The following is a 23,537-nucleotide window of genomic DNA, read 5'->3' on the forward strand; positions in this document are numbered from 1 at the left end:
TATACCATGAAATACTATGCAGCCATAAAAAGGATGATTTAATGTTCTTTGCAGGGACATGGATGGAGCTGGAAACCATCATTCTCAGCAAACTAACACAGGAACAGAAAACCAAACACTGCATGTTCTCACTCATCAGTGGGAGTTGAACAATGAGATCACATGGACACAGGAAGGGGAACATCACACATCAGGGCCTGTCAGGGGGTGGGGGGCTAGGGGAAGGATAGCATTATGAGAAATACCTGATGTAGATGACAAATTGATGGGTGCAGTAAACCACCATGGCATGTGTATACCTATGTAAGAATCCTGCACATTCTGCACATGTATCCGAGAACTTAAAGTATAATAATAAAAAGAAACAACTAGGATCGTATAGGTGAGCAGTGAAAAATGGCAGCTCAGAATAAAAAATAGGCAGCCTACCAGTGAAAGGAGACATAACAGGAGTTGCACACAGATTGGAGCAAGCCAACTCAATGTATGTATCTGGCCCCAGAAGTGAGGAAAATAAAAATGTCCTGTACAAGATTAGGGAAGTTTTGGGGAGTAGAGCATTGGGATGAAGAGCTCTGGTTTGCAGATGTGAAGTCTGGACAGCTTGGCACCAGGATTCTCTGGAGAGTGATGGTGGCAGGGGCCAGGTGGGTTTGGTTAAGGAGAGATGGGAGGTGAGAAGTGGGCACCAGGACATGATGCTGTGAGCAAATGAGGACAGTTCTGGGGAGTTTTGGGGAGTGGGATGAGAATAAAGGAAACACAGTCATACTGGGGAAGATTTTGGGCAGAGGGAAAGTCTTCAAGAAGAAGTGATTGTGGGTTATATTGGGGGGTGCACCCAAGATGGCCGAATAGGAACAGCTCCAGCCTCCAGCTCCCAGCGTGAGTGACACAGAAGATGGGTGATTTCTGCATTTTCAACTGAGGTATCGGGTTCATCTCACTGGGGAGTGCCAGACAATTGGTGCTGGTCAGCTGGTGCAGCCCAACCCGCGAGAGCTGAAGCAGAGCAAGGCATTGCCTCACCTGGGAAGCGTAAGGGGGAAGGGAATCCCTTTTCCTAGCCAAGGGAAACAGACACACAACACCTGGAAAATCGGGTAACTCCCACCCTAATATTGTACTTTACCAAGGGTCTTAGCAAAAGGCACACCAAATTATATCCCACACATGGCCCTGAGGGTCCCACGACCATGGAGGCTCCCTCATTGCTAGCACAGCAGTCGGAGATCTAACTGCAAGGCAGCAGGGAGGCTGGGGGAGGGGCGCCCACAATTGCTGAGGCTAAAGTAGGTAAACAAAGCGGCCAGGAAGCTCGAACTGGGTGGAGCCAATCGCAGCTCAAGGAGGCCTGCCTGCCTCTGTAGACCCTCCTCTAGGGACAGGGCATAGCTAAACAAAAAGCAGCAGAAACCTCAGCAGAGGTAAATGCCCCCATCTCATAGCTTTGAAGAGAGCAATGGATCTCCCAGCACAGAGGTTGAGATCTGAAAATGGACAGACTGCCTGCTCAAGTGGGTCCCTGACCCCTGAGTAGCCTAACTGGGAGACATCCCCCTCTAGGTGCAGACCTACACCTCACACCTCACATGGCAGGCTACACCCCTGAGACAAAGCTTCCAGAGCAAGAATTAGACAGCAACACTCGCTGTTCAGCAATATTCTATCTTCTGCAGCCTCCGCTGCTGATACTCAAACAAACAGGGTCTGGAGTGGACCTCAAGCAAATTCCAACAGAACTACAGCTGAGGGTCTTGACTGTTAGAAGGAAAACTAACAAACAGAAAGGATACCCACACCAAAACCCCATCAGTATATCACCATCATCAAAGACCAAAGGCAGATAAAAACCACAAAGATGGGGAAAAAGCAGTGCAGAAAAGCTGGAAATTCAAAAAATCAGAGCACATCTCCCCCTCCAAAGGAACACAGCTCATTGCCAGCAACGGAACAAAGCTGGATGGAGAATGACTTTGATGAGTTGAGAGAAGAAGGCTTCAGTTGATCAAACTTCTTAGAGCTAAAGGAGGGAACGACGTAACCAGCGCAAAGAAACTAAAAACCTTGAAAAAACAATGGATGAATGGACAACTGGAATAATCAATGCAGAGAAGACCATAAAAGAACTGATAGAGATGAAAACCATAACATGAGAACTACATGACAAATGCACAAGCTTCAGTAACTGACTCGATCAACTGGAAGAAAGAGTATCAGCGATTGAAGGTCAAATGAATGAAATGAAGTGAAAAGAAGAGTGAGGATAAAAAAGAGTAAAAAGAAATGAGCAAAGCCTCCAAGAAATATGGGATTATGTGAAAAGACCAAATCTATGCCTGATCAGTGTGCCTGAAACTGACAGGGAAAATGGAACCAAATTGGAAAACACTCTGCAGGATATCATCCAGGAGAACTTCTCCAACCTAGTAAGGCAGGCCAACATTCAAATTCAGGAAATACAGAGGATGCCACAAAGATACTCCTCGAGAAAAGCAACTCCAAGACACATAATAGTCAGATTCACCAAAGTTGAAATGAAGGAAAAAATGTTAAGGGCAGCCAGAGAGAAAGGTCGGGTTACCCACAAAGGGAAGCCCATCAGACTAACAGCAGATCTCTTGGTGGAAACTCTCCAAGCCAGAAGACAGTGAGGGCCAATGTTCAACATTCTTAAAGAAAAGAATTTTCAACCCAGAATTTCATATCCAGGCAAACTAAGTTTCATAAGTGAAGGAGAAATAAAATCCTTTACAGACAAGCAAATGCTTAGAGATTTTGTCACCACCAGGCCTGCCTTACAAGAGATCCTGAAGGAAGCACTAAATATGGAAAGGAACAACAGGTACCAGCCATTGCAAAAACATGTCAAAATGTAAAGTCCATCGATGCTAGGAAGAAACTGCATCAACTAGTGAGCAAAATAACCAGCTAACATCATAATGACAGGATCAAGTTCACACATAACAATATTAACCTTAAATGTAAATGGACTAAATGATCCAATTAAAAGACACAGACTGGCAAATTGGATAAAGAGTCAAGACCTATCAGTCTGCTATATTCAGGAGACCCATCTCACATGCAGACACACATAGGCTCAAAATAAAGGGAGGGAGGAAGATCTACCAAGCAAATGGAAAACAAAAAAAGCAGGGGTTGCAATCCCAGTCTCTGATAAAACAGATTTAAACCATCAAAGATCAAAAGAGATAAAGAAGGCCATTACATAATGGTAAAGGGATCAATTCATCAGGAAGAGCTAACTATCCTAAATATAGTCAGATTCATAAAGCAAGTCCTTAGAGACTTACAAAGAGACTTAGACTCCCATACAATAGTTATGGGAGATTTTAACACCCCACTGTCAACATTAGATGATCAATGAGACAGAAAGTTAACAAGGATATCCAGGAACTGAACTCAACTCTGCACCAAGTGGACCTAATAGACATATACAGAACTCTCCACCCCAAATCAACAGAATATACATTCTTCTCAGCACCACATCACACTTATTCCAATATTGACCACATAATTGGAAGTAAAGCACTCCTCAGCAAATATAAAATAACAGAAATTCTAACAAACTGTCTCTCAGACCACAGTGCAATTGAACTAGAACTCAGGACTAAGAAACTCAATCAAAACCGCTCAACTACATGGAAACTGAACAACCTGCTCCTGAATGCCTACTGGGTACATAACCAAATGAAGGTAGAAATAAAGATGTTCTTTGAAACCAATGAGAACAAAGATACAACATACCAGAATCTCTGGGACACATTTAAAGCAGTGTGTAGAGGGACATTTATAGCACCAAATGCCCACAAGAGAAAGCAGGAAAGATCTAACATTGACACCCTAACATCATAATTAAAAGAACTAGAGAAGCAAGAGCAAACACATTCAAAAGCTAGCAGAAGGCAAGAAATAACTAAGATCAGAGCAGAACTGAAGGAGATAGAGACACAAAAAACCCTCCAAAACTCAATGAATCCAGGGGCTGGTTTTTTAAAAAGATCAACAAAATTGATAGACCGCTAGCAAGACTAATAAAGAAGAAAAGAGAGAAGAATCAAATAGATGCAATAAAAAATGATAAAGGGGATATCACCACCGACCCCACAGAAATACAAACTACCATCAGAGAATACTATAAACACCTCTATGCAAATCAACTAGAAAATCTAGAAGAAATGGATAATTTCCTGGACACTTACACTCTCCCAAGACTAAACCAGGAAGAAGTTGAATCCCTGAATAGACCAATAGCAGGCTCTGAAAGTGAGGCAATAATTAATAGCCTACCAACCAAAAAACAGTCCAGGATCAGATGGATTCACAGCCGAATTCTACCAGAGGTACAAGGAGGAGTTGGTACCATTCCTTCTGAAATGATTCCAATCAATAGAAAAGGAGGGAATCTTCCCTAACTCATTTTATGAGGCCAACATCATCCTGATACCCAAGCCTGACAGAAATACAACAAAAAAAGAGAATTTGAGACCAATATCCCTGATAAACATCGATGCAAAAATCCTCCATAAAATACTGGCAAATCGAATCCAGCAGCACATCAAAAAGCTTATCCACCATGATCAAGTGGGCTTCATCCCTGGGATGCAAAGCTGGTTCAACATACACAAATCAATAAACGTAATCCAGCATATAAACAGAACCAAAGACAAAAACCACATGATTATCTCAATAGATGCAGAAAAGGCCTTTGACAAAATTCAACAGCCCTTCATGCTAAAAACTCTCAATAAATTAGGTATTGATGGGATGTATCTCAAAACAATAAGAGCTACTTATGACAGACCCACAGCCAATATCATACTAAATGGGAAAAAACTGGAAGCATTCCCTTTGAAAACTGGCACAAGACGGATGCCCTCTCTCTCCACTCCTATTCAACGTAGTGTTGGAAGTTCTGGCTAGGCAATGAGGCACGAGAAAGAAATAACGGGTATTCAGTTAGGAAAAGGAAATGTCAAATTGTCCCTGTTCGCAGATGACATGATTGTATATTTAGAAAACCCCATTGTCCCAGCACAAAATCTCCTTAAGCTGATAAGCAACTTCAGCAAAGTCTCAGGATACAAAATCAATGTGCAAAAATCACAAGCATTCTTATACACCAGTAACAGACAAACAGAGAGCCAAATCATGAATGACCTCCCATTCACAGTAGCTTCAAAGAGAATAAAATACCTAGAAATCCAACTTACAAGAGATGTAAAGGACCTCTTCAAGGAGAACTACAAAATACCGCTCAGTGAAATAAAAGAGGACACAAACAAACAGAAGAACATACCATGCTCATGGATAGAAAGAATCAATATTGTGAAAATGGCCATACTGTCTAAGGTAATTTATAGATTCAATGCCATCCCCATTAAGCTACCAATGACTTTTTCACAGAATTGGAAAAAAACTGCTTTAAAGTTCATATGAAACCAAAAAAGACCCTGTATTGCCAAGACAATCCTAAGCCAAAAGAACAAAGCTGGAGGCATCACACTACCTGACTTCAAACTATACTAAAAGCCTACGGTAACCAAAACAGCATGGTACTGGTACCAAAACAGACATACAGACCAATGGAACAGAACAGAGCCCTCAGAAATACTACCACACATCTACAGCCATCTGATCTTTGACAAACCTGACAAAAACAGGAAATGGGGAAAGGATTCCCTATTTAATAAATGGTGCTGGGAAAATTGGCTAGCCATAAGTAGAAAGCTGAAACTGGATCCTTTCCTTACTCCTTATACGAAAATTAATTCAAGATGGATTAGAGACTTAAATGTTAGACCTAAAACCATAAAAACCATAGAAGAAAACCTAGGTAATACCATTCAGGACATAGGCATGAGCAAGGACTTCATGTCTAAAACACCAAAAGCAACGGCAACAAAAGCCAAAATTGACAAATGGGATCTAATTAAACTAAAGAGCTTCTGCACAGCAAAAGAAACTACCATCAGAGTGAACAGGCAACCTACAGAATGGGAGAAAATTTTTGCAATCTACTCATCTGATAAAGGGCTAATATCCAGAACCTGTAAAGAAGTCAATCAAATTATAAGAAAAAAACAAACAACCTCATCAAAAAGTGGGCAAAGGATATGAACAGACACTTCTCAAAAGAAGACATTCATACAGCCAACAGACACATGAAATAATGCTCATCATCACTCGCCATCAGAGAAATGCAAATCAAAACCACATTGAGATACCATCTCACAACAGTCAGAATGGCAATCATTAAAAAAATAGGAAACAACAGGTGCTGGAGAGGATGTGGAAAAATAGGAACACTTTCACACTGTTGGTGGGACTGTAAACTAGTTCAACCACTGTGGAAGACAGTGTGGTGATTCCTCAAGGATCTAGAACTAGAAATACCATTCAACCCAGCCATCCCATTACTGGGGATATACCCAAAAGATTATAAGTCATGCTGCTATAAAGACACATGCACACGTATGTTTATTGCGGCACTATTCACAATAGCAAAGACTTGGAATCAACCCAAATGTCCATCAGTGACAGACTGGATTAAGAAAATGTGGCACATACACACCATGGAATACTATGCAGCCATAAAAAAGGATGAATTCGTGTCCTTTGTAGGGATATGGATGCGGCTGGAAATCATCATTCTCAGCAAACTATCGCAAGAACAGAAAACCAAATACCACATGTTCTCACTGATAGGTGGGAACTGAACAATGAGATCACTTGGACACAGGAAGGGGAGCATCACACACCAGGTCCTATTGTGGGGAGGGGTAGGTGTAGGGATAGTATTAGGAGATATACCTAATGTAAATGACGAGTTAATGGGTACAGCACACCAACATGGCACATATATACATATGTAACAAACCTGCACGTTGTGCACATGTACCCTAGAACTTAAAGTATTAAAAAAAGAGAAGAAGTGATTGTGGGAACAGTGTTCTGCAGAAGTGGGATGGGATCAACCACACTAATAGAGAACTGGCATAGTGGGAAAAAGGAACTCTCTCTGATTGACTCAGGAAGACAAGTGGGATCAATGAATGTCCACAGGTTACCAGCTTAGCAGTAAAGGCAACACGCAGTTGAGGGCTTGCCAGTGCTGTTTCAATGCTTTCTAATGATATCTATAGAGCATTAACCTTGGGCAGGAGGTTCATTCTTAGGACACTTGAGAGTGTGGAGTTTGAGGGCAAGGGAGAAGAATCTAAGAATACATTGTGTTCGAGAGCCATTTGTTTTTGAAAACACTGTTGAGTTTGGAGAACATTGCCAGATCTGAGCTGCCAACCTAACTTTCAGATAATAAACTTTCATAAAATGGACTGTTTTCCTTTTGTCTTGGTACATAGTTCAAATGACATATAAACCATATGCTTCTGCAGAACACCGTTTGAGGTAACAACACCTCATGGATTACCTCTATAACCTTTACTCAGCTGTTCACTTCACCAAATTTTTTGTAGGTAGATGTTTGATAGATGTAAAATACTTCACGAGATTTTCTCACAAACTGCCTTGCAAGTTAAGAGGAATCCCAAGGATCAGAGACTGACAGGTGTTACTGCCTTTAAGCCAACGGAATTGACAATGTTGCAGATGATGTAAGACAGAAAAGAAGCCCTGTGCAGTGGCTCACGCTTGTAATCCCAGCACTTTGGGAGGCCAAGGTGGGTGGATCACGACGTGAGGAGATCGAGACCATCCTGGCCAACAAGGTGAAACCCCATCTCTACTAAAAACACAAAAATTAGCTGGATGTCGTGGCACGTGCCTGTAATCTCAGCTACTCATGAGGCTGAGGCAGGAGAATCTCTTGAACCTGGGAGGCAGAGGTTGCAGTGAGCCGAGATCGCACCACTGCAGTCCAGCCTGGAGACAGAGCTAGACTCCGTCTAAAAACAAAACAAAACAGAAAATAAATTTTCATGAAGTGATTGTGGAGATAGGAAAAATAGGGCTGTAAGAAGTACCCTTCTCTACTGGGGTATTCCTTATCAAGGCACTGAATATGGAAACATTTTATGGCCCCAAAGACCTGAACCTGTCATGCTGCTCTGCACAGCAGCCACTGGGAGGCTCTTTTGACTAGCAGTTCTTCAAGCTAGTGCCACAAAAGGATTAGTTATTGTGAAAAGGAGAAGATAGCAATGTACTCAGTATCCCTTGGGTTTTATACAATCAAGCATGACATATCTGTACAATTTCTATCAACCTGCAAACCAGGTATAAAAACACATGGCACAAGGTGGGCACTGAAGTGTTCATTTAATAACCTTAATGCACACTGGGCCTGTGTATGTGCTGCCTTTTATGGGTGTGAAGGCAATGACTCCATCTGTCTTCATGATGCCCTTGGCTGAGATGTCCAGTCATTCTTGTGATCAAAATTGGACTGCAAATTTCTAAGGACGGAGTAGATGTAGAGATATCTGACTTACAACTGTGATTTGGTCTCTTGCTTTGGCTGACTAAGCAAAATCTCTGAATATAAAAATAAAAGGCACTTACTGTCTGGTCAAAAACAGAAGAAATCTATCATTCATGCATTCTTATCATAACAGCTAAACTGAACTAAAATCAAATATAAGTGCTCTCTTTTGCAGATTTACCTGGAAACGATCTTATGTTGAAATTGACATTTGTCCATATAACTGGAAAAGGATTTCCTTGGGAGTCACTCTGTTTGCCTCCAAGATTATGAATGATCAAGCTGTACAAAATGTGGACAACTCTCAGATCTTCAAGGATATTCCAGTAAAGGACATGTGAGTTTATAAGGTTTTGTTAAACTTTCTAACCATTTTCAAATACCTCATTTTTCCCCATATAGTTAACACTTTCAAAATATTTTGAAAGGTAACATTGTACAGATAATGAAGATAGGTAAAAAACTACCTATGTTTTTCTATCCAGATTTAGTATAACAATTCATATTTTTCATTATTAATGAATAAGTCTTGATGTGTTACTGTTGTAGTAATCTCTTTGAGAAATTGAAAAGTATTTTCCAGTGTTTTTCTTTTTCTTTTTTTTTTTTGGCAGGCATCTTACAAGTGTATTACCAAAACAACACAGTAAAGGTTTTTATGGCTTTCTACAAGCTGTCAGTTTTAGTCATTTTTTAAGGAGTATATGTCTGGCCTTTGAAATAATTGGCTACTGGAGAAGTTATAACTTAAATGAGTTATACCAAACCTACAGAGTAAAAAAGGATATGAGAGTACCATAAGCAGCTATACACCAAAAAAATTGAATAACCTAAATAAAATGAACAAATTTTTAGAAACAAAAAACCTACTAAGAGAATCAGGAATAGAATAGCTGAATAAACCTATTCAGCAAGGAGATTCAGTATGAACATTGCATCAGTAACTGAAAGCCCAGCAACAAAGAAAAGCCCTAGACCAGATGGCTTCACTGCTGAATTCTACCCAACATCTAAAGCAGAATTAACACCAGTTTTTCTCAAACTCTTTCAAAAATTTGAAGAGGAGGTAACATTTTCTAACTCATTATATGAGGCCAGTATTACCCAGACACCAAACCAAAGACAACACAAGAAAACTACAGACAAACATCATTTACAAATGCTGATGCAAAAATCCTCAACAAAATACTAGCAATTTAAATTTAGCAGTACATTAAAAGGATTATACACCATGAATGAGTATAATTGACTCCTGAAGTAAAAGTATGCTCCAACACATAAAAATCAATGTAATACCACATTAACCTATAGAAGAAAACCAAAGCAGAAAAAGTATTTCTCAAAATTTAACCCACTTTCATGATTAAAAAATACTCAAACTACAAACAGAAAGGAAAGACCTTAATATAATACGTTACACATTTTAAAAAAACAAAGCTAACATAATGGTGAAAGCTTTTATCCTAAGAGCAAAAACAAGGATGCCTGCTTTTACCACTTCTATTTAATGTAGTATGGAAGGTTCTAGTTAGAGCAATAAGGCAAGAAAAAGAATTTTAAAAATTCCAATTAAAAAAGAAAAGGTAAAAGTATCTGTTTGCAGATGATACAATCTTGTATATTGTGAAAGAAACTGTCAGGAGCAATAAATAAAATTCAACAAAGTTGCAGGATACAAAATCAATACATAAAATCATTTGTATTTCTACAATAACTAACAATAAACTACATGAAGAAAAATCAAGACAACAGTATCATTTATGATACTGTCAAAAGAATAAAATACTTAGAAACCAGCTTAACCAAGGTAATGAAAAACCTGTACAGTGAAAACTATAAACATTGCAGAAAGGTATTAAACATGACTCGAATGAAAAGACACCATGTGTTTATGGATTGGAAGACAAAACCTTGTCAAGATGTCATTGTTATCTATAGTCATCTACAGATTCAATGAAATTCCTATAAAAATCCCAACATTTGCAAAAATAGAAAAACCTATTCTAAAATTCAGATGAAATCTCAAAAAAACCCAAGTGTCCCAATCTATACTAAAATAAACAAAGTTAAAGGACTAATGCCTTGTGGTTTCAAACTTACTACAATGCTTCAGTACCCAAAGAATGTTGTACCAGCATAGAGACAGACATGAAGACCAAGGCAATATTGGTCATAATTTTCAACAAGGCAGCCAAAACTATTCAATGAGAAAGGACAGTATTTTTAAATGGTGCTAGAAAAACTGGATATTTACATGGAAAAGAATGATGTTGAACCCTTACTTTACACCATATACAAAACAATTAAAAATTGATCAAACATCTAATTGTGAGAGCTAAAGCTATAAAACCCTTAGAAGAAAACATAGGGAAAAAGTTTCATAACATAGAATCTGGCAATAATTTCTTGGATATGACAGTGAAAGTGCAGGCAACACAACAAAAATACATAAAAATAACATTATTAAAGTTAAAACCTTTTGTGTATCTGAAGATACAATCAATAGATTGTATTCACAGAGGGGGAGAAAATATCCACACATTATGTATCTGATAAGTAATTAATATCCAGGCTATATTAAGACCACAGCAACAACAACAACATCAAATTTAAAAATGAGCAAAGATTTTAAAATAAACATTTCTTTAAAGAAGATACACAAATGATCAGTAAGCACAGTGTGAGGTGCTCAGCATCAATTATCATGAGAACAATGTACATCAAAAGCACAATGCAATGCCAACTGACACACATAAGTATAGCTACCATAAAACAACAACAACAATAAACCAAAACAAACAACAAAAACCCAGAGAACAGCAAATACTGGATGTGGAGAAATCAGAAGTCTTGCATACTACTGGTGGGAAAGTAAAATGGCACAGCCACTGTGGAAAACAGTAATCACCATATGATCTAGCAATTCCACTCCTGGGTATATACCTAAAAGAACTGAAAGCAGGAATTTGCACAGATATTTGCACACCCATGTTTATAGCAGCACTCACAATAGCCAAAGAGTAGAAACCACCAAAATGTCCATCTATAGATGAATGGGTAAGCAAATATAGTCAATACATACAATGATATCTTCAACCTTAAAAATAAAAGAAATTTTGATACACGCTACAACAAAACTTGAGAAGATTTTGCTAAGTAAGTTAGACAAAAAAGCAAATACTGTATGTTTCCACTTATATGAAGCACCTAGAGTAGTCAAATTTATAGACATAGAAAATAAAATAGTGGAGATCAGGGGATGGGAGGAAGGGAAATGGGGAGTAATTTTTCCATAGATAGAATTTCAGTTTGGGATGATAAAATAGTTTTGAAAATGGATAGTGGTGATGGTTGCACAACAATATATTTGTACTTAACGCCACTGAATTATACACCTCAAAGTGGTTACAGTGGTAAACTTTGTTATGCATATTTTACCACAGTAAAAAACTTAGCAAATATTTTTAAATCTACATTTTTCTTTGAACTCTTTATATCTGATATGGTTTGGCTTGGTATCCCCACCCAAATCTCATCTTGAATTGTACTCCCATATTTCCCACATGTTGTGGGAGTGACCTGGTGGGAGATTATTGGATCATGGGGACAGTTTCCCCTCTGCTGTTCTCATAGTAGTGACTAAGTCTCATCAGATCTGATGGTTTGATAAGGGGAAATCCGTTTCATTTGGCTTTTATTCTCTCTCCTGCTGCCGCCATGTGAGACGTGTCTTTCAATTTCCACCATGATTGTGAGGCCTCCTCAGCCACATGAAACTGTAAGTCCACTAAACCTCTTTCTTTTGTAAATTGCTGAGTCTTGGGTATGCCTTTATCAGCAGCATGAAAATGTACTAATACAACATTCTTTGTTCATTTTTCAATTTTTTTGCTGGTCTTTTAATAATTTATGATAGCTTTACATATACATCACCCAAATTAGCTTTTTGTCTGTCATATATGTTGGAGATTTCCCCAGTCCGTTGACTTTTGATTTTGAGGCATTTTTTTCTCATAGAAAGTTTTAATTTTTATGAAGTCAAATTCATCAGTCTTCTATTTGATGACTTCTTCATTTAGGAGTTTAGGAGTTTCAGTTTAGGATAATAATAAAGTTGTAGATATAGATAAAGGAGATGGTTGTACAACAATGTGAGTATACTGAATGCCATTGAACTGTACATTTAAACATGATTAAAATGGTGAGATTTATGTTATATATATTTTACCACCAAAAAAGGGCCAGGCTTAGATGATTATATGTTAGCGGTTTGGAGTAGCTCTGACACCTATTCCCCTCCAGGGCTCTAATTTATAAAGCACCCACACAATAAAAGTAGATAGTGACTTCACATATCTTCATGGCATCTTATAAGCCCCATACCAGGGACTGTCTTGGAAAGCTGTTGTGGAAAAATTGGCATAAACTTGAGGTCAATATGGGACCTCTTGTCTCTTCTCATGCTGCTAATAAAGACATACCTGAAACTGGGTAATTTATAAAGGAAAGAAAGTTTAATGGACTCACAGTTCCACATGGCTAGCGAGGCCTCAAGATCACAATGGAAGGTAAAGAAGGAGCAAAGTCATGTCTTACATTGTGGCAGGCAAGAGGGAAGTGAGAGCCAAGTTAAGTGGGAAGTCCCTTATAAAACCATCAGATCTCATGAGGACTCATTCAATATCATAATGGTATGGGGAAACCACTCCCATGATTCATTTCTCTCCACCTGGTCCCACCCTTGACACATGGGGAATATCACAATTCAAGGTGAGATTTGGGTGGGGACACAGAGCCAAACCATGTTATTCCATCCACAGCCCCTCCCAAATCTCATGTTCTCAAATTTCAAAACCAATTTTGCTTTCCCAATAGTCCCCCAAAGTCTTAACTCATCTAAGCATTAACTCAAAAGTCCACACTCCAAAGTCTCATCTGAGACAAGTACCTTCCACCTATGAGCCTGTAAAGTCAAAAGAAAGTTAGTTACTTCCTAGATACAATGGGGATACAGACATTGGATAAATAAATACACCTGTTCCAAATGTGAGAAGCTAGCCAAAATGAAGGGGCTATAGGCCCCATGCAATTCCAAAATCCAGCAGGGCAGTTAATTCTTTTTTTTTTTTTTTTTTTGAGGCGGAGTCTCGCTCTGTCGCCCGGACTGGAGTGCAGTGGCCGGATCTCAGCTCACTGCAAGCTCCGCCTCCCGGGTTTACGCCATTCTCCTGCCTCAGCCTCCCGAGTAGCTGGGACTACAGGCGCCCGCCACCTCGCCCAGCTAGTTTTTGTATTTTTAGTAGAGACGGGGTTTCACCGTGTTAGCCAGGATGGTCTCGATCTCCTGACCTCGTGATCCGCCCGTCTCGGCCTCCCAAAGTGCTGGGATTACAGGCTTGAGCCACCGCGCCCGGCCAGTTAATTCTTGAAGCTCTGAAATGATCTCCTTTGACTCCATGTCTCACATCCAGGTCTTGCTGATGCAAGGCTGCCCACAGCCTTGGGCAGCTCTGTCCCTGTGGCTTTGCAGGGTACAGCCTTGCCACCTGGCTGCTTTCATGGGCTGGCATTGTGTGTCTGGGGCTTTTTCAGGTGCACAGTACAAGCTGTAGGTGGGTCTACCATTCTGGGATCTGGAAGATAGTGGCCCTCTGCTCACAGCTCCACTAGGCAGTGCCCCAGTGGGGACTCTGTGTGGGGGCTCCAACTCCACCTTTTCCTTCCACACTGCTCTAGCAGAGGTTCTCCAGAAGGGCTGTACCCCTGCAGCAAACTTCTGCCTGGACATCCAGGCATTTCCATACATCCTCTGAAATCTAGGCAGAGGTTTCCAAACCTCAATTCTTGACTTCTACACACCTGCAGGCCCAACACCATGTGTAAGTCACCAAGGCTTGAGGCCTGTACCTCTGAAGCAATGGCCTGAACTGTACCTTGGTCCCTTTTAGTCACGGTTGGAGTGACTGGGATGCAGGGCACCAAATCCCAAGGCTGCACACTGCAGGGGGCCTCTAGACCTGGCCCAGGAAACCATTTTCTCCTCCCAGGCCTTTATTGCCAGATCCTTCATAACATAGAATCTGGCAATAATTTCTTGGATATGACAGTGAAAGTAAAAAAGGATATAAGAGAGTACCATAAGCAGTATGGTAATACTGAGGGCTTGCCAGTGCTGTTTCAATGATTTCTAATGATATCTGTAGAGCATTAACCTTGGGCAGAAGGTTCATTCTTAGGACACTTGTGAATGTGGAGTTTGAGGGCAAGGGAGAAGAATCTAAGAATACGTTGTGTTCGAGGCCTTTAGGCCTGTGATGGGAGGGGCTGCTGTGAAGGTCTCTGACATGCCTTGGAAACATTTTCCCCATTGTCTTGGTGATTAACATTCAGCCCCTTGTTGCTTATGCAAATTTCTGCTGTAGGCTTGAATTTCTCCACAGAAAATGGGTTTTTTCTTTTCTGCTGCATCATCAGGCTGCAAATTTTTCAAGCTTTGATGAAGGGGTGGCCTGCCCCTCCACACCCGTGGGCGTTTCTCGTTAGGTGGAACGAGAGACTCGAGAAAAGAAATGAGATACAGAGACAAAGTATAGAGAAAGAAAAAGTGGGCCCAGGGGACCGGCGCTCAGCATACAGAGGACCCACACCAGCACTGGTCTCTGAGTTCCCTTAGTATTTATTGATAATTATCTTTACCATCTTAAAGAAAAGGAAGTGGCAGGATAATAGGATCATTATAGAGAGAAAGTCAGCAGTAAGACATATGAATAAAGTTCTCTGTGACATGAATAAGTTTAAGGAAAAGTGCTGTGCCTTGATATGCATATGTAAACATCTCCATAAACCTTTTTAGTGCATAAAGAGCAGCATTGCGCTAGCAAGTCCCGACTTTTAACCAGCAACCTGCCTGCAGGCACTTGTTTAAGGAAGCACACCCTGTACAGCCCCAAATCCTTTAAACCTTGAGTCACCACAGCACATGTCTCTTGCAAGGACAAGGTTGGGGGTAGGGTCACAGATTAATAGCATTTCAAATACAGAACAAAATGGAGTCTCTTATATCTAATTCTTTCTATATAGACACAGTAATAGGCTGATCTCTCTCTCTTCTCCCCACACTTTTTTTTTTTGAGACGGAGTCTCGCTCTGTCACCTGGGCTGGAGTGCAGTGGCCGGTTCTCAGCTCACTGCAAGCTCCGCCTCTCGGGTTTATGCCGTTCTCCTGCCTCAGCCTCCAAGTAGCTGGGACTACAGGCGCCCGCCACCTCGCCCGGCTAGTTTTGTATTTTTTAGTAGAGACGGGGTTTCACGGTGTTAGCCAGGATGGTCTCGATCTCCTGACCTTGTGATCCGCCCGTCTCAGCCTCCCAAAGTGCTGGGATTACAGGCTTGAGCCACCGCGCCCGGCCTTCCCCACACTTTTATGCTCTGCTTCCTCTTTATTTTGAGATGGAGTTTCACTCTTGTCCCCCAGAATGGAGTACAATGGCATGATCTCAGCTCACTGCAACCTCCACCTCCTGGGTTTAAGTGATTCTCCTGCCTCAGCCTCCCGAGTAGCTGGGATTACAGGTGCCTGCCACCACGTCTGGCTAATTTTTATATTATTAGTAGAGACAGGGTTTCACCATGTTGGTGAAGCTGGTCTTGAACTCCTGGCCTCAAGTAACCCCCCACCTTGGCCTCCCAAAGTGCTAGGATTACAGGCATGAGCCACTGTGCCTGGCCCCTCTGTGTCCTCTTGAATGTTTTGCTGTTTAGAAATTTCTTCTGCAAGATACCCTAAATCATCTCTCTCAAGTTCAAAGTTCCACAAATCTCTAGGGCAGGGGCAAAGTGCCACCAGTCTCTTTGCATAGCATGAGTGACCTTTACTGTAGTTCCCAACAAGATCCTTATCTCTATCTGAGACCACCTCAGCCTGGACCTTATTGTCCATATCACTATCAGCATTTTGGTCAAAGCCATTCAACAAGTCTCCAGGAAGTTCCAAATCTTCCAACATCTTCCTGTCTTCTAAGCTCTGCAAACTGTTCCAACCTCTGCCTGTTACCCAGGTCCAAAATCACATCCACATTTTGGGGTGTCTTTACACTAGCACCCTATTCCTGGGACCAATTTACTGTACTAGTCTGTCCTCATACTGCTAATAAAGACATTCCTGAGACTGGGTAATAAATAAAGGAAAGGAGATTCAATGGACTCACAGTTCCACATGGCTGAGGAGGCCCCACAATCGTGGCAGAAGGTGAAGGAGGAGCAAAGTCTCGCCTTACATGGCAGCAGGCATGAGAGGAGTGAGAGCCAAGTGAAGGGGGAAGCCCCTTATAAAACCATCAGATCTTGGGAGAACTCAGTCACTATCATGAGAACGGTAGGGGGAAACTGCCCCATGATTTAATTATCTCCACCTGGTCCCATCCTTGACACATGGGCATTATCACAAATTAAGGTAAGATTTGGGTAGGGACAGAGAGCCAAACCATATAACCTCTTATGGAGGTTCCTCCTAGATGGAGGAACATATGCATGCAGGTTCACCTGGAGAGATTAGATGGGGCAAGCAGAACAGTCTTGCCCAAATCATCCCATGAGCCTGGACCTTGAGCCCTCTCACATGCTGTAAGGCATGTATCATACCAAGAAAGGAAGCTAGGAGGGTACTGTATCTACCTGTATACAGGGAGCTATGAAATATCTGAGTTGAGAATGTGACACATGAGAGGACAGAGTCAGCATGACCTTTACACAGTGACCTGGCTCAAATAATTTCAGGCTTGCATTAACCAGGTGAGTTCCTCTTTCTCTCCAAGGTAGGTAAACTAGAGGGGTGAAGTAGGAGTTGGGGATAATTTTGGGTAGTACTTATTGTGTTCTAAATAAGAAAACCATAAATGCCCTCTTTCAGGGTCCAAATATCAGGTGAAAAAAATCCCTTTGTCATCTCAGTCAGGTACTGTGGACTCCAGCCGAGCAGTACACAAATATTCATTTATACTTTCTCTCTGCATAATGTGGGCTTTTCCAGTTTTATGATGTAGCTGACTAAGTTGTCTCATGTTACTAACTGGGGACCAGACTACTGAATGTCATAACAGGTGGCCAGCATGTCTGTGAAGGGCAGAAACTGGGGGAACAGCTGGCAGAAGCCAGCTAGTAAAGACCCAATGCTCACTCCATAGAGGACTCCACACTTACAAGAAAATACTAGGCTGCCTCACTAGTTATGCCCCTAAATAAAAAAACAAAACTCCTCTACAGAATGTGTGTGTATACACCTAAATACATGCACACAGCTACATGCAAAGGGAAAGGGCTTGGAAGAAAACAGATCCGCCTCCGAACACCAGTTACTTCTGGGAAAGGGGCAGATGAAGCCAACTGCCCCACTATCTTTTAAACTGATGAGCCTGTGTTAACTTTGCACTCTTTGGGTTATTACACAAGCCCTGCAGAACTGAACCACCACCAACCACTTGCACTTTTCCTGATACCAAATGATGACTTCCCTCAAAGTTCGGCCCCACCACCTGCTTCCCATGTAGGGGGCTACTGACCTCCTGGGGTGCAGTCCTGGTCCCAGGTAGGGGGCCACTGGCCTCCTGGGGTACAGGGTTCCAGGCTAAATCCACCCCACAGATTCCTAGTGAAACCAGCATGTGTCCAAGGGGCTTTCTCAAGCCTGGACCATGTGCCCACCAGAGAAATATGCCCGTACTCGCTCCCCTAGGACAGACTCCCTTTCCCGTCAGTTGGAATGAGGGGTAGGGAAGATTTCATGGTGTCTGGTAGAGGTTGGGTATGCTGAATCTGATGTGCTGTCAGAAGCTCCCCAGAGTCAGGTGCATTCTCAGCACATGCTGTGCGCTGCCCCTTCAAGCTGTGAGAGTCCCAGAAGGCAGGTGCTACTGCAACCCCCATTTATAGATAAGCAGAGGTCAGGTGATCTGCAGCAAGCCAAGAAGCTAAGAGGCCAACAGGCTGGATCTGCATTTTGCTTGCAGAGGCCCCATCTGGCTGCCTGAGGCTGCTCTTGAGACTCCTCCTGCCGCCTGCTCCTCCTCTTCCCTCTGCAGCTATGCCAGCTTCTACCCACAGCTGTGCTCCAGGTGGGGAACATCTATGGGTGCACCATGGCACAGCTGCTCAAAAACCACAGCGTGTAGTAGAGCCCCCACTTCATGCTGTCTCCCATGTCCAAGTTCATCTAGGGCTTTAATGAGACCAAGCTCCACTGAATTCCCGGATAGTTGATAATCCCTACAATCCCCTCTACATGGGTAAGCCACCAGACCTTGGCTCTGCTCCCTCTTGGCCCCACCATTCTGCCTCAATTGCTTATATGCTACCCTGTCTGTACTGTTTTGAAGCCCCTACAAGAACGTTGAGATTCTGAGCTGACTCCCACTGAAGGAAGAAAACCATCAGCAGTCACTAGGTTCTGCTTTCTGGAAGCTTCATGCCCCCTCCCACCATGGCCCATGCTTGCCGGGCTAGAAGGGGGACTCCTGAGACTTGAGAAACACAGACCTGCAGCTGGCATATAAAAAAAAAAAGGCCCCTAAGAGGACCACTCCCATCCATGAAGTCCCAGGTGGAACCAGGTAATTGGGAAATACACAGGAGCCAAGCCTGGGCCCCACTCAGAACCAGGTGGGAACTGTGGCAGTGACTTGCCCCCTCTGCCAGTACCACTGCAGGAGGGAGGAACATCTGACACCACTCACGAGTGGGGACACTAGGTGTGGGCAGCTTCCAGTTGTTGCTGCAGCTGAACCTTCCCCACCAGCTCCATGTAAGGCCATCTCAGGTCGGTGCAGGCCTGGGCTGTGCTGGGCAAGGACACCCCTCAGAGGGTGAGAGCCACTGAGGAGGGCTGTCACAGAGGCCCCTTTTCCTGCTCTGAGAACAGGTTGGGGCATTAAAGGGGAACTTCTCTCACCTCCCAGCTGTGTCCCTACCCAGGGACATATTTTCCAAAGATGAAACACTCCTCTGCTTGCCTGTGAGGCAATTGCCAGCATTTAGGGAAAAGGAGATGAGCCTCACCTGCCTTCCCTGATGCATCTGAGGCAGGTGGGCAGGACTAGGGGAAGGCCAAGGGGATCTGGGGTAGGACCTGAACATCTGCCCAACCCCAGGCTATGCTGGCTTCATCTTCCTGATCCACCTGTGTGATGGGGTGAATTACCAACAGGGTATCATACAGGCTATGGCTGAGTTCTACAAGAGCCAGGTAGAAGAGCACTGTCCTGGGTGTGCTCCCGAGCACCCAGCTCACACACATCTTATTGACAGCTTCCTGGAGGCAGGCCTCGAAGTCCAGGCTTCCTGAGAAAGAGGCTCTGCCTGGCTTAAGGGCCTGACCCCAAAGGTGCCACTTCCACCTCTCTCATCCTGATAGCCTTGTATTCTCCCCCTGCTTTGAAGCGGGGGATAGGTGAGACAAGAGGCAGTGTACATTAGCTGCTTTTTCAGAGAGTGCCATCCCTCGAGCCTGGGGCACAACAGACCCCCGAGTAGGCATTTTCATCACTGGTTGCCAGATTCCCAGTTCCTGTTCAGAAACTGCACCCATGCCCTGGAGAGACACACACAGGCCCAGTGACCACATGTACAGCCCCCAGGGCCTAATTCCCTTCTACATGCATGTGAGTACATAGTGGGCTTGATTCCTGCCAACTAGTCTCTGCCCCTGCCACATATTCGTGTGCCCACATGATTGGGGAAGAGGTCACACTGACACACCCACGCTATCATGGGGAAGGGGTAGCTGGCCCCCTATTTGACCACCCTTTATTGCTGGTTCAGGACCAGCAGTGCTACTACACTGTCTCCAAGGTGCCACCTTGGGGTAGAATTGCCCAACCCTTTTGGAAGTAGGGTGGGGGTGGGCAGCACTGGCCACTTTTAAGTTACAGAGACCAGCTGGTCCTGTGGAGGAGAAGCCAGGGTTGCCTTCAGGAAGCAGGTTCCCTACTGAGCAGATGACCAAGGCCCAGGGCAGGTTCAAGCTCCTGTGAAGCATGCCTGCCATGTCCATAGCCCGTACTAACCCCGCCAGGAACCACTGGAATGCTTGTTCCTGGGCATAGAAGCCCAAGTCAGCTGTAACCTTGCAGCACAATTACATCTGCCAGCAGTACTCAGAAGGCCTATAGAAAGTGCAGGTGAAAGCAGATGCTAAGAGAACGCCCTATTAGGCAAAACTGCATACTATGAAAATGCTTTAAAATGCAAGAAGAGGAGATGTGAAGACACAAACAATAAGTGCGTAGTGACACATGGCTATCAGAACACACTAGAGAATCCACACCGCTTTCCTTCTTTACCCAGAAAAGGCAGGCTCTAGACCACCTCCTTCCTCCTTGGCCATGGCATCCTGGTACTGCTTACTCAGACAGCAGGTCGTTCATGTTGCTCTCGGCCTTGGTGAACTCTATCACATCCATGCCCTCACCCGTGTGCCACTGCAGGAAGGCCTGGAACACACTTGAACAGCTCCAGGATGGCGGTGTTTTTGCCGATGCAGGTGGCTGACATTTTTAGCCCCTTGGGTGCAATGGCACAGATGGCCGTTTTCACATTGTCAGAGCCAGTCAGCAAAGTAGCTGCTGTTCTTGTTTTAAATATTGAACATTTGCTCATCCACCTCCCTCATGGACACACAACCTCTGAAAATGGCAGCCACCATTAGGTAGTGGCCATGGCGGGGCTACACAGGCAACCATCATATTCTTAGCATCAAATATCTGCTGGGTGAGCTCAGCCACAGTCAGGGCCCGGTACTGTTGGCTGCCCCGGTTGGTTGGTGGGGCGAAGTCAGGCATGAAGAAGTGCACAGCCGGGGAAATGGGATCATGTTCATGGCCAGCCTTTGCAGGTCAGTATTCAGCTGGCCTGGGAAGCGCAGGCACATGATGACCCCACTCATGGTAGCAGACACCAGGTGATTCAGGTCACCGTAGGTGGGTGTGGGCAGTTTTAGGGTTCTGGAACAGACGTCATGCAGAACTACAGAGCTTCGCTATCAATGCAAAAGGTCTCATTTGCAATTTCTATGAGCTGGTGGACTGAGAGGGTGGCACTGTAGGACTCCACCATGGTGTCTGACACCTTGGGCAAAGGCAGAACACTGTTTATGATCCTGTCTGGGTACCCCTCCCAGATCTTACTGATGAGAAGGGTACCCATCCCAGATCCAGTCCCTCCACCCAGGGAGCGGGTAAGCTGGAAACCCTGCAGGCAGTCACAGCTCTGATTCTTTTTTCACAACATCCATCACTGATGCCTTCAGCTCTGCACCTTCTGTGTAGTGCCCCTTGGCCCAGTTGTTCCTGGCCCCACACTGACCTGTAAGACAGTACAGCAAGTCACTGTATGGCCAGATATACAGTCATCAGGGGCCACCACAATGCAAAAAAGGGCCAAGTATCACGTGTGAGGTGAAAGCACCATTCACCCTGCAGGTGGAGCAGGTGGACCCCCTCCCCCAAAGCTAAAGGATAGCAGCCTCCCCTGTTAGAAATTAAGTCAGGAGCCGCACCTGAGACAGCCTAACAACAGACCTTCTGCAGGTGGCTCCTGCCCATCCCCAAGGAAAGCAGCAGCTTCTGCCCCCAGCTCAGCTCCCTGCAGAAAGATTGCATCAGCAGCTCATCTCAGGTAGACAGCTGGGCCTTCCTGCCAAAGCCCGTTTAGGAGAAAGAGATTGAGTAACTCAGGATAGGAAGGTGTTCAGGGGCCCTAGCTCCACAGTTCCCACAGCGATGACCTTGGGGCACTCTGTGAATCTGAGCTGCCCTGGCTAAGGAGCCCCACCCCAGTCCTCACCCACAGCTCACCGAAGACGTCGTCCGGCCTGAAGACCCACCCGAAGGGCCCCGAGCGCACAGAGTCCACGGTGCCCGGCTCCGGATCCACGAGCACAGCGCGGGTCAGGTACCGGCCACCTGAGGGGAGCGGGAGGGCATCAGCGAGCGGAGGGCCGCCATTCCCAGGAGGGCGGTGGGGGAAGGACTGGGGTCTCACACCTGGCCTCGTTGTAGTACACGTTGAGGCGCTCCAGCTGCAGGTCCCTGTCCCCGTGGGAGGTCCCCGCAGAGTCGATGGTTTGTTCATCAGAGATCACCTCCCAGAACTGCGAGAGACAGGAGGGGCCAGACAGGCCAGTGCTGAGTCACGGAGGCCGCGGAGCCCGAGGCTCCCCAGCCCCTCTCCTAACCCCACCCCAGGCCTCTGGATCCCTGGAGGTCCGCCCTGGCTGCCTAGCCAGCCACCCAGGTCCACCGCGACCCAGGCAGGGAGCCCAGGGGCCTCAATACAGCTCCTGCCACTGCCAACATCTTCCCGGGCCACCCGGCAGGCCTGCGCTGGGCCCTCAGAGCCGCGGCCACCAACCCTGATGTGGATCTGGTTCCCGCACTGCGGGGTCTGCGATAGCACGATCTCCCTCATGGCCACTGCGGGACTAGGGCGGCAGGAGAAAAGCGAGGAGGAGCAGACGCGCAGCAACAGTGCCAGTGCTCCGCCAACGCTAAAATAACCCCGCGCCCACCTCCCCCAGCCTCAGATTGGGCTACCAGAATAAGCAACAGCTTTACTTCCACACAGGTGTACCTACCTGTGAATCCCTTGGCATTCAAGGTCTGTTGGAGAGCTCAGGTGGCCTTGCTGTGATCCTTTCCACGTTGGGGAAAGCTGTTCAGCTGGAGAACTTCCTCCCATGTCTTTAGTAAGACTAAATTCCAAGCTGAGCTGAAACAGAATTTTTCTCCCATATGGGAAGGGAAGCCTTTTGTTTCCATATTCGCAGCGTGCCTTTGCACCTGTCCTAGATTGACGACATAATTTTGTAATTGATGAGCCCTTTCATCTATTAGGAGATATGTGGTTAGGAAAGACCTTCTGTATGTTAACTCAATAGGATGTACTTATAAGTTTTCCTTTGGAGCAGCTCAAACCCGGAGTAAGCTATGCGTGTTAGAGATAGTCAGGCCTCTAACTTAGCTAGAGTCTTCTTTAGAGTATGATTAACACTTTCACCTTTCCAGAGGACTGCGGTCTCCTCACA

The 23,537-nt window shown here is 44.4% G+C and overlaps 1 pseudogene; it reads right to left on the reverse strand.

Moving 5' to 3' along the window:
- Nucleotides 1-20,756: 20,756 nt before the first annotated feature.
- LOC117074404 lies at nt 20,757-22,921 on the reverse strand (annotated as a pseudogene).
- Between the last annotated feature and the right edge of the window lie 616 nt (nt 22,922-23,537).

Source organism: Trachypithecus francoisi, unplaced genomic scaffold, assembly GCF_009764315.1.
Source record: "Trachypithecus francoisi isolate TF-2019V2 unplaced genomic scaffold, Tfra_2.0 Lachesis_group5, whole genome shotgun sequence".
NCBI lineage: Eukaryota > Metazoa > Chordata > Mammalia > Primates > Cercopithecidae > Trachypithecus > Trachypithecus francoisi.